General features: G+C 36.8%; 1 protein-coding gene across 1 annotated transcript in view; it reads left to right on the top strand.

Annotated features, from left to right (window-relative positions):
• LOC106088489 (prolyl 4-hydroxylase subunit alpha-1) overlaps positions 1–13271 on the top strand; it is a 137874-nt gene that overhangs the window by 32049 nt on the left and 92554 nt on the right. The window contains exon 2 of the mRNA XM_013254015.2: positions 10833–10861. The gene's annotated coding sequence lies outside the window, so the exon portion shown is untranslated. The remainder of the gene's footprint in view (positions 1–10832; positions 10862–13271) is intronic.

The raw sequence follows: 13271 nt of genomic DNA, 5'->3' as shown, positions 1-13271 counted from the left end.
GGAAACAAAAATGAAAAATTAATAGTCAAGGCAATTTGCAAAACTCCCCAATGTAGAAATAACAATACAGGTAATTAAATTGCAATACAAAACCAATGCTGTCAACATTTTAGATTCAAGTTCAAATATTTGTTAGCAGCACGTAGTATGTGACAATGCTTAATGTTAAAGCATTAACCTCTCTTTGGTCACTGATGTAAAGAGAACTAAAAAAAAAGTGATGACTGCTAAGTTTTCTACAGAAAAAATAGAAAAATTCCCCCCTAAGGGTAAACAATATCCGAGATGATAAAACCAATTGTCTATAGTTGTTTAAGGCAAACAAAAAAAAACTTGACAATAAAAAGTCATCAGCTTAAAAACCTGCCTGTCACCACGGCTGCAGTAGCTTCTGTATATCAAACTGTCCATCTATCAGTCATTTATTGGCCACTTCAGTATCTAAACATCTCGATAATAGCTTCGTTATATCTGTAGTTTTGTTTTGCCTCTTTGTATTATCGACTAAATCATAACATGCAAATTATTGATTTGTATTTTAAATGCTAATAGGTTTTGTTGGTAGCTTAAACGTTTGCCAAAAGGTCAATAATGAGCGACACTGGTAAACAGAATTATGTAAAAAATACTTTAACACAGTAAATGCTGTGGGACTTTTTACAAAACCATATCTCCGCTAGATTAACATCCCAAAGATCTCTTCACTGTATCCATCTGCCCCTTTTAAGATCGTTATTTTTTGCAAACCTGTGTAATAAAACAGAAACGTGCCAAATATTATAAAAGTGGCTAACGAAACCAAACAACATCAGCACAAATATAGCAATAACAAGTGAATTTATTGCATAAACAGCGTTAAATGATGAAGTTAGACATGAGAGGTGATGCATTTGTCGGAGGTTGTGGCGCATAGGTCATTATTATAGCTGTCTCTGCTTTTGCCGCCTGGTAGTTACCCCAAAGCATTCTCATCACCACTTACTGCATTTAACAAACAATGAATGACTCTTGATAGACTTGAGTTGAGTTGAGGTGATGTGGCAAATATGGTGGCCACACCACAAACAGACTACCAGGCTTGCAACTCATTAGGCCGGTCAGAGATGATAAATTAGTGCATTTACTTTTTTGGGAACTAAAAAAGTGACTACACAGAAAAAAAACAAGTAAAAACCCATTCAATTGATCTGTGTCGAACTTTAGATACCCACCACCATGGATATATTTTTTATCAGAATTTTTTATTATACGACTATATACATATCAATATCCAAATATAGTTGGATGTTAATCATATTCGGTTCAGGTGCCGAGAAGTTCTATATAAGTAATAGTAACATCAGCGAAATCGGTTAATAAGAACGCCGTTCATGTGATTAAGCCCTAAGCGCCTCGATCTTCTGCGCTCATTCTAAAATCTCTGACACCAAGTTTCAAGGTGTCTCCCACAACTTGATCTTTCCATTGCGCTTTTGGTCTTCCCGGTTTGCGTGTACCACCGTGTTTGCCTTCAAAAGACTTCTTTGCTGGAGCTTCTTCATCCATTCTGACAACATGACCCAGCCGTTGTATTTCGATGCGTGTAACTATGCTATCGTCGTCATACAGCTCATACAGCTCGTGGTTCATACGTCGCCTATATTCTCCGTTAACACAAACTGGTCCATATATTTTACGAAGAATCTTTCTCTCAAATACTCCAAGCACTGCCTCATCTGCTTTCACAAGTACCCATGTTCAGAACCATATAACAGCACGGGTAGTATCAGTGTCTTGTATAGTGTAATCTTCGTCTGTCGAGAGGTGGCCTTGTTTCTAAACTGCTTACTTAGTCCAAAGTAGCATCTGTTTGCCAGTATTATTCTTTGCTTAATCTCAAAACTGGTGTTATTCGTTTCGGTTACGGCGGTGCCGAGGTAGATAAAGTTACTGACTGTCTCCAACTTGTGATTCCCAACTTTCTCCATTTTCTTTATCTGCTCGGTTGTGCAAGGCTTTTTGGGAGCTGAAACCATCCATTTCGTTTTATCTCCATTTACAGCCAGACCCATTTTCACTGACTCTCTTTCGATTCTTTCAAAGGCTGCAGTTACTACTTCCGGTGACCGACCTATGATATTGATGTCGTCGGCATAGGCGAGTAGCATGTATTCTCTTGTGATTAGTGTGCCACATCTATTCACTTCTGCATATCGTATAATCTTCTCCAGCAGGATGTTAAAGAGATCACACGATAGGCTGTCTCCCTGTCTGAAACCTCGTTTGGTATTAAATGGTTCGGAGAGATTCTTTCCTATTCTTATTGAGGAACGCGTATCAGCAAGCGTCATCCTGCAGAGTCTTATTAATTTTGAAGGGATACCAAACTCAGGCATGGCTTGAAATACCTTTGAACATAAAGGACTATCGAAGGCGGTTTTATAGTCAATGAATAGATGGTAGGTGTTGATTTGTCCTTCTCGGGTCTTTTCCAGGATTTGGCGCAGTGTGAATATCTCGTCTAGGGTGGATTTACAAGGTCTAAAGCTGCATAGATAGGACCCAATTATCTCACTGACTTTAGGTTTCAATCTTTCACACAGTACGCTCGAGAGTATCTTGTATGCGATGGGGAGGAGACTTATTCCTTTGTAGTTGGCACATTCCGTCTTGTCTCCTTTCTTGTGTACGGGACATAGTGTGCTGAGGTTCCAATCATCGGGTATGCGTTCTTCTAGCCAGATTGTGCAGATAAGCTGATGCATACGCCTTATCAGCGTGTCGACGATCCAAAATCGGCAGGTCTTAAATAGTTTAGCGGGTAACCCGTCGGCTCCTGCTGCCTTGTTGTTCTCGGATAATTAATTCGCCTTTTATGGTCTTTAGGCCCTAACGCTGAAGATTGGTCTCTATGACAGTTATATCTAAATATAGCCAAGTCTGAACCATTTGCGGGACAGATGTTGGGAGTCTTACTACAACACACTGTTCCAAATTTCAGCGAAGTTGGGTAATAAATGAACCTATTATAGGCCAACGATCCAAAATCGCCAGATCGGTCTAAATAACAGCTATATCCAAATATGTTACGATCTGGACCAATTTTGGTTCGGATATCGACAAGTCTAATCGGATATCGGTTCGGATATCGACAGCAGAATCCGGTAATAAATGCGCTTGTAACAGGCTTAAGGCCCTAAATCGGTATATCGTTCAATATGGCAGCTATATATGGAAATATGGTCCGATATACACCATATTCGGGTCAGATGTTGAGACCCCTAGTGCAACTCACTGTTTCAAAATTTCAGCAAAATCGAAGAATAAATGCACCTTTTATGGTCTTTAGACCCTAAAGCTGAAGAACGGTCTCTATGGCAGCTATATCTAAATATAACCCTATCTGCACCATTTTTGGCACAGGTGTTGGGAGTCTTGATGAAACTCGCTGTTCGAAATTTCAGCGAAGCCGGGGAATAAATGCGCCTGTTAAAGGCCTGGAACCCAAAATCGGTAGATCAGTCTATGTGGCAGCTATATCCAAATAAGTTCCGATGTGGACCATTTTTGGTTCGGATATCTGCGGGCCTTATAAAACTTCCTATGCCAAATTTCAGCGAAATAAATCGGATAATAAATACGCCTGTTATAGGCTTAAGATCCTAAATCGCCAGATTTATATATATAGTCCGAAGTGGACCGTTCAAGAACTTAACCTGCGTATAGAAAAAATACGAGCCTGTGCAACATTTCAACTCAATATCACAATTTTTATACCCTGCACCATAGGATGGGGGTATACTAATTTCGTCATTCTGTTTGTAACACCTCGAAATATACGTCTGAGACCCCATAAGGTATATATATTCTTGATTGTCATGTCACTTTAAGTCAATCTAGCCATGTCCGTCCGTCCGTCTGTCTGTCGAAAGCACGCTAACTTTTGAAGGAGTAAAGCTATCCGCTTGAAATTTTTCAGAAACACTTTTTATTAGTGTAGGTCGGTTGGGATGGTAAATGGGCCAAATCGGTCTATGTTTTGATATAGCTGTCATATAAACCGATCTTGGGTCTTGACTTCTTGAGCCTCTAGAGGGCGCAATTCTCGTCCGATTTGACTGAAATTTTGCACGTGGTGTTTTGGTATCACTTCCAATAACTGCGCCATGTATGGTTTGAAATCGGTCCATGTTTTGATATAGCTGCCATATAAACCGATTTTGGGTCTTGAATTCTGGAGCCTCTAGAGGGCGCAATTCTGGCCTGATTTGGTTGAAATGTTGTATTAGGTGTTTTGTTATGACATCCAACTTTGCTAAGTATGACGCAAATCGGTACATAACCTGATATAGCTACCATATAAACCGATCTGGGATCTTGACTTCTTAAGTCTCTAGAGGGCGCAATTCTCATCCGATTCGACTGAAATTTTGCACGTAGTATTCTGGTATCACTTCCAGCAACTGTGTAAAGTATAATTCAATCAGTTCATAATCTGGTATAGCTGTTATATAAACCGATCTTGGGTCTTGAATTCTGGAGCCTCTAGAGGGCGCAATTCTCATCCGATTTGGCTGAAATTTTGCATGAGGTGTTTTGATATGACTTCTAACAACTGTGTTTAGTACGGCGTAAATCAGTACATAACCTGATATAGCTGCCATATACACCGATCTGGGATCTTGCCTTTTTTAGCCTATAGAGGGCGCAATTCTCATCCGATTTTAAAGAATTTTTGTACAACGGCTTCTCTCATGACCTTCAACATACGTGTCTAATATGGTCTGAATCAATCAATAGCTTGATACAGCTCCTTAACGATGTCCGTGAGTCTGTCCGTCCGTCTGTTGTAATCACTCTACAGCCTTCAAAAATTGAGATATTGAGCTGAAATTTGATACAGATACGTCTTTTTGATGCACGCTGGTGAAGTTCCCGAACGGGCCGAATCGGACCATATTTGGATATAGCTGCTATATAGACCCATCTGTCGATAAAGGGTCTAATGCCCATAAATGCTTTATTTTTTACCCGATTTTGCTGAAATTTGAAACAGTGGGTTAATTTATGCCTCCCGATATCTGACCTTAAAAAGGGTTCAGATCGGACTATATTTGGATATAGCTGTGATATAAACCGATCTCCCGATAAAGGGTCTGAAGCCCATAAAAGCTTTATTTTTAACCGATTACGCTGAAATTTGAAACGGTGAGTGGTTTTAGGCCTCGAAACATAGGATCCAAATATGATTCAGATCGGACTATATTTAGATATAGCCGTCATATAGACCGATCTGCCGATAAAGGGTCTGAAGCCCATTAAAGTTTTATTTTTATCCGATTTCGCTGAAATTTGAAACAGTGGGAAGTTTTGTGCCTCCCGACATCTGACCTGGATCAAATCGGACTATATTTAGATATAGCTGCCATATAGACCGATCTCCAATTAAAGGGTCTGAATCCCATAAAAGCTTTATTTTTTTACCGATTTCGCTGAAATTTTAAACAACGAGTAGTTTTGGCCACCCAACATCCGACCCAAATATGGTTCAGATCGGACTATATTTAGATAGTGCTGCCATATAGACTGATTTGTGTCTGTTTGGGGAAGTTTTGGACTTTTTAGGCCGGTGGGTTTCCTGGGTGATGCGTTCCCCTATGTAACTTCACCTCAAAATTTGTTAGCAAATTCTTGTTTTGGGCATTCAAACAGTCTCTTTAAGTCTCTTTAATCGGTACACCCATCTCCGAGAACAAGCGTACCATGGTATTGGCTTTTCCATCCCCGATGGCAAAGCAGTTTATGAGAACATTTATCCAAGCGCACCTGCCAGCCACTGAGTCTGCCATGAAACCAAAAGTGTGTTGCATTGCATGTTCGAAATTATAATTACACACTCTTTGAAAAATCATAATAGCGGTGGTGTTTTGGAGTTGGTGTTTCTACAATGAAATGGACATAGATTTCCCAAAAAATTAATTTTTATAACGACCACTGCTATTCTTCATTTTTTATAATTGAAAATGTGGTTAGATAATTTTTTCTGCTTAATAAATTGTGGCTTAAACTACTCCTGCACTCACACCATACGTCCCAGTCCATATGATATTCTCCATATACTATAACTGGAGTTACCAATAAAGCTGATGGGGAACAGCGATAATGTGTAGGATGAGTAAACGGAAACACTTCGCCATAGACTCTTGATAGTGTGGCCACCGACAATAGACAGTTACACCGCCAACAATGAATTGGGCCCACTTTTCTATATGAACACATGGGGGAAATTTGTAATCGCAACAAAAAAAAAATGTTACAAAAGACCTTAAAAAAAGCCTGAAAAGAGCAAAAAATTACTAATTACGCTGACTAAGCATTACGTTGTGAATGAAATTCTAGTTGAAGCGACCCCTGTATGAGTTGGCAGACATAATGACCAGAAATGCCAAAAAAACAGAAACAAAGCCGATTCATGCAACTTGCAACACCACAAAACACTGTGGCAAAAGTCATGAAAGGTTTATATAATTGTTTGTTTTTACTATTTTGATTTGGTTGGTTTAGTGGTCAGCCTTTTGTAATTGGTGTTTTTGATAGGTTTTTCCCTCATATGAGTTTGTTGCGTAATTTGTGGTTTATTAATATTAGGCTTACAAAAGTATTATGCAATGGCTGAATGTGGGGGGAAATTTTGTGGATATGGGAAGATATCAAAGAAAATTTCGAGGAAATTCGATTTTAACGAAATTTTCAGTGAAAATTTAAGTTTGATAAAATTTTTTTATTTTTTCCGCAAAAATTTTACTTGATCAAATTATAAGGATATTTTTCGACAAAAATTAAATTTTGTTTTTAATTGAAATTTGACGAAATTTTCTTTAAAATTGAACGAATTTTTTTTATGAAAGTTCCCTCTTGGATTTATTCCTTTTTTTTGTAAAAATCCAATCTGGAAACGATTTGCGAGTAAAAATTTCATTAAGTTGACATTTTCTATGAAAATCGAATTTCGACGAGATTTTCTATAATAACGAGATTTTGACCAGATAACAAAAAAAAAAATCAAAATTTGACAAAAAATTCTATAAAATTCTAAGTCAAAAAAAAAAAAAAGAAACAAGTTAAAACTTGTCAAGTTCGTCCGTGCCGGTCTTGGGATACCCACCACCATGGATAAATTAACCATCTTCTTTTATAAAAACTCCACTACCATATCCAATGTGATATGCAAATCGGGATCATATTTGATTGAGGTACCAAAAAATTTTATGCAAGGCACAGTTTCACCAAAATCGGGCAACAAATCCTCTTTTTATCGGATTAAGATCCTAAATTGGAAGTTTGGTGTATATGGCAGCTATATCTTATTATATTCTGATCTGGAACATATTCTGCTCGGATGACAGGAGGCTTAATACAAGTCACTGTGCCCAATTTCAGCGAAATCGGGTCATAAGTGCTGCTTTTATGGGCTACGACCTTTAATCGTCAAATCCGTCTATATGGGAGGTATATCAAAAATAGCCCATATTTGGGTCGAATATCGGGAGGCTTCGAACAACTTACCATTTAAAATTTCAGCGAAATTGGGTTAAAATTGCGGCTTTTATGAGCTTAAGACCCTAAATCGGCAGTTCGGTCTATATGGCAGTTCTATCTAAATAAAGTCCGATCCGAACCTTATTTGAGTCAGATGTCGGGAGGCTTTAATTAACTCACTTTCTCAAATTTTAGCGAAATAGAGTAATAATTGCGGCTTTTATGGGCTTTTTCCCAATTTCAGCGCAATAGGATAATAAATGAGCCTGCTACGGGCTTTAAATCCTAATTCGGCATATCGGTCTATATGGTAGCTATATGTTATAATGGTCCGATATGGGGCATATTTGGTTTGAATATCGGGGCCCCTAGTACAACTTGCTGTTTAAAATTTCGGCCAAATCGTATAATAACTGCGCCCTCTAGCGGCGCAAGAAATCAAGATTCGAAATCGGTTTATATGGGAGCTATATCAGGTAATGAATGGATTTTAACCATACTTGGCACAGTTGTTGAAAGTTTAAACAAAACACATCATGCAAAATTTCAGTCAAATCGGGTAAAAATTGCGCCCTCTAGCAGCTCAGGAAGTCAAAATCCGAAATCGGTTTATATGACAGCTATGTCAGGTTTTAAACCGATTTAGACCATACTTGGCACAGTTGTGGGAAGTCATAGCTAAACACTTTGTACAAACTTTCAACAAAATCAGTTACTAATAGTGCCCTCTAGCGGCTCAAGAAGTTAAAATCCGAATTCGGTTTATATGACAGCTATATCAGGTTATAAATCGATTTAGACCATACTTGGCACAGTCGTGGGAAGTCATAGCAAAATACTTCGTACAAACTTTCAACCAAATCGGGTAATAATTGCGCCCTCTAGCGGCTCAAGAAGTCAAGATCCGAAATCGATTTATATGACAGCTATTTCAGGTTATGGGCCGATTTCAACCATACTTGGCACAGCTGTTGGAAGTCATGCAAAATTTCAGCCAAACTGGATAAAAATTGAGCCTTATAGTAGCTCTAGAAGTCAAGATCCCAGATTGGCTTATATGGCAGCTATATCAAAACATATTCTGATATAGTCCATTTGCAATCCCAACTGATTAACACTAATAAAAAGTATTTCCGCAAAATTTCAAGCGCCTACCTTTACTGCTTCGAAAGTTAGCGTGCTTTTGACAGACAGACGGAAATGACGAAATTAGTATACCCTCATTCTATGGTGGAGGGTAAAAAAATGAATTCCGATGAACGAATATCAAGTTATAACAAAATTATCATTATTAGAAGAAGCTATATAATGAAGAAGTGCTAAGTTTGTCAGGGTCAAATTCTGGGAACCTGATACCAGAGATTCTATTTAAAACTTTTACAAGTGAATTTAGTTGTAAGGCTTATGTGTTCCTTTCGTACAAAATGTCTGTCTAATCAGCCAAAAATTTAAGCTTCTTATGGCCGTAGAAGACTAGTCGGGAGTTGGGCTTACATGGGAGCTATATCAGATTATAGACCGATTTAGACCTTATTAATCACGCATAGTGGAAGTCATAACATAACAGTACGTGCATAATTTCATCCAAATCGGACGCAAATTGTGGCTACCAGGAACTCGATGTTTCAAATCGGGAGATCGGTTTATATGGGAGCGATATCAGGTTATGGACCGATTTACTACGGATGTTGAAGGTAACCACATGCAAAATTTTCACAAAAACGGATAACAGTTACGGCTTCTAGGTCTAAGTTCTAAGGTCTTAGTCTAGTCTAAGGACCATTTTACATGAGAGCTATATCCAAATCCGAACCGATATGTCGCATTTGCAATCCCCAACTATCTGCGCCAATAAGAAGTTTCAAGCGGATAGCTCTATTCGTTCGACCGGCTTTATGGTGTTGAAGATCAATCTTTCGAGGTGTTACAAATGGAATGACTAGTTTAGTATACCACCCGTATATACCGTATGGGAGTGGGAAACCAAAATTCGACGAATTTTCTATGAAAATCTAATTTTGTCTGTTTGCGCTCTTTTATTTTAATTTCTAAAATCATTTCGTGATTTTTTGAACTTCTTCCAGCTTGAGATCATATTCAATGCTTTTTACTCAAAGAATAGCTTAGCAAAGAACTTATAAAAGTTGAGCAAGTGTGTGTTATTATTAAAAACACTTTGACTGGCTAGTGGATCATGATTTCTAATACACCATGTAACTTCATTAGCATCTTTGTCAAATAAAATAAGCTGCCCTTCATACCCAGAGACTATTGAGTACGGTGTAGAGCATGCTTTTGAAACTGTGCTCAATCAAAGTCCTCTAACTCTCCTTAGCGCTGTAAGATAGAAGAAATCTTTACTTTCCATTATTCTGATACAAACTAATCATCAATGCTAGGAACAACAAGCACAACTTATACAAGTTCTTTGCTATGCTATTCTTTGAATAGGGCACCTCAATCAATTTGACAAGGGTATTGATGAAGATTCATAGGGTATCAAAAATCATGATCCACCAACCCGTCAAAGTGTTTTGAATAATAACACACACTTGCTCAATTTTTATAAGTTCTTTGCTTTACTATTCTTTGTATAGACAGCATTGAGTATGATCTTGAGCTGGAAGATGTTCGAAAAATCACAAAATCAAAATTTTCTAAAAACCAAAAAAGAAACTAATTTCGACAACAAATTTTATTAAAAATTCATTTTAGGGGAATTTTCAATGAAAATTTATTTTAAACGATTTATTTTTCTCTAATAATATATTGGTAGAATCCTAATTGAAAATATTTTTATTATCTTATGTTGCCAGAATTGTTTATCTCTATTTTGATTTTTCCAAATATCCATTTGTAGAAATTATGCGACAAAAACTGTCTTCTAAACTAATTTTAATATGGCCATTTGTTCACACTTTTATTGAGCGAAACTAGACTTATCTTGGCATACTTAAAAACACAAACGATTTTATTTAGTTTATACACTTTTGGCTTCTGACAACTGGAATAATAAAATTAGTAGCTTCTAATCTCACCCTCATTCGAATCGCATGCGATAGAAATAGAGTAATAAAATACATGAAACAAGTTTTCAATAGAAATATTATCATAAAATATTTAAATAAAATCAAGCGTAGAGATAAGCAAAATATTTTGACTTGGATTAGAAAAATGGGATTAACTTCTTATCAAAATAAGAGGAACAAAGTGTCATATATTCAAAGAATAAGAAAAATCACATCAATTACTTATTGAATCAATCAATTGTAAATTTGTTCAGCTATAAAATTTTTTTCTTTATTACATTTCAGATTACTTCTAAAACTCTTTTGGGAGCGAGGTATGTATTGCAGTGTATTAAATACCAAGCGATGAAGTTAGTATTACCTCATAAGGGTCAACTCATACCTTCCAGAAAATGTCATAACATCTAAAAAATATCCACAGAATTTAGTATCCAGAATGCAGAAGGCATTTTTATATAAAAAATTTTTGAATTTAGTTTAGAGTTGAACTTATGAGAGAGGAGACAACTTAAAGCCCGGACAAAGGCATTGCTTTAAATTTTTTTCTAAACAAAAATAACCTTATCATTCCAAAGAAAGGGAAATTATCCGGCTTCTGGCCGGTTTGAAGATTTTCCTCCCTCATAGGTTTAAAAGTAAAGATAAAATTTTTGTAAATAAAAATGCCTTTGGCATTTCAAATAGAGAGGAAATTAAACGATCTTCGGCCGGGCTCAAGATTTTATTTTATGATTTTTTAAAAAAATACATTTTAAAAAATATGCGATATAGCCCAAATTATATTGGGTCTTATGTCATCTGTTCATTTAGGTTTTATTTCATTGTGTCTTATGGCATATCTATTTTCATTAAAGGTCCAAAGTCATTTTCATAAAATGTCATTGTGCCCAGGAGATGGTCATATCGCCCAAAAGTGAACGAAATCAATTAACATTGTCATAGTTTTGGGCAATATGACTTTTGTCTTTTTGGGCGAAATAACGCTACGCCTCCAAGATTACCGTCTGGTTCATTTCCAAATTTGCATCTCCGGCTTAATATTCCGACCTGGGGCCGAAGTCGAGGGCTAGACTCCGCAGCCTTGGTTCAGATCGGTATAGCTTCCATATAGACCGGTCTTCCGATTGAAGGTCTATAGACCATAGAAGATTTATTTAAATCCCATTTTCTTGAAAGTTGGTACAGTTTGAGGTATTAAACCTTTACATAGCCTTCTATTTCGATATAGTGCACCGAGTATGCGCTCTTCTGTTCTATTGGTAACCCATGGGTTTCTCCTGCCTTATTATTTTGGCCTGTTAACTGCATACTGACTTCTTTCTTTTTTGCAGATTTCCCACACGAGCTATTGCATTAGCTTTGCATTTCCAGTTTTAAAATTTTCAGCTAAAAACCCATCGGCTCTTGCTGCCTTGTTGTTCTTCAGTCGGGTCACTGCTACTTTGACCTTATTCTGATTGGGTGGTATACATTCTATATCAGCATCAGGGATTGATTTTGTGATATCCTCATCGTCTCCACTATCGCATACCAGTAACTGGGAAAATTGTTTTTTTTTAATTTCTTAAACACGTTATATAATCTGTTACCAGATTGTTTTTATCAAAGCCATCGGTTTGATGTTTAATTTCTGAGTAGAATATCCGGACTCCATTTCGATTCCTAAACATCTTAATTCGACAGAAAAAAATGGAATGAAGTATTTTTTTAATTGAAATTCGCTGTTAAAATTCTCCAAACTCCCATAATTTGTAAACCCAGGTTCGAATTCCCCGCCGGTCAAAATTTTTTTTGTTACTTTTTCTTTAAATTCATTTAAAAGAAAATGGTCAAAGAATACTTAATTTGTATTCAGTGGTTTTTTCATTTTTTTAAATTGAATTAATTTGAGACAGTTATTAAAGTGATGTAATGCTTATTGACTTTTTTTGTCATCAAGAAAATGTTGGTGGTAGACTAGAGCATGCGTGCATGAGTTCAAATCTCCGTGGCGGCAAAATTACTAAAATTGTTTATAAAGTTAAAGTAGATGAAGTGACAGAGAAAAACCAGAAACCCAATCAGTAAACGAACGAAAACAAGCATCGCGAGCCGAACAAAGAAAAGAAACTAACCACCAAAGGAAGCACATGTATGGCATGGTTGGTTGGAATCAGTAGGGTGTAGTTTTTGGTCCCAAGTATATCCATCCAAATCTAAGCATAAAATTTGGCAGAGGCTTCTTGGAAATCGGTTGACAATTATAGTATCTACGCATTTATAAATGTAAATCGGGCGAATTATAAATATGGGAGCTATATCTAAATCTGAACTAATTTTTATATAAACTCATATTCGGGGCCAATCAGGAGGAATTTTTGAGTCCAACCATACATTTAGGAGGCCACCGCAGAGGTAAGCATGTCCGCCTATGACGCTGAACTAAATATCGATGACACTGTTTTTATCTGAATATTGATTGAAATTTTTCTTATCGATACTTCCGGCAAAGTTACATTTTTTGCTAAATTGAACAAAATTAAGCATTCCTACAAGCCGTGTATCCGTTAAGTTACATTGCGCCTAAAGATGGCGCAATTTTCATCCGATTGGGCTAAAATTTTGTACAATGATTTCTCTCAACTGACGTATTACATTTGGTTTTATTTGGTCTGTGCTTTGATATTGCTTCTATATAAATCGATCTCCAGATTTTTACTTCTCATTTTCGTTTGAAATATAGGT

Source organism: Stomoxys calcitrans, chromosome 2 (assembly GCF_963082655.1).
Source record: "Stomoxys calcitrans chromosome 2, idStoCalc2.1, whole genome shotgun sequence".
Lineage (NCBI taxonomy): Eukaryota > Metazoa > Arthropoda > Insecta > Diptera > Muscidae > Stomoxys > Stomoxys calcitrans.
This window is presented reverse-complemented; position numbering and strand designations above follow the sequence as displayed.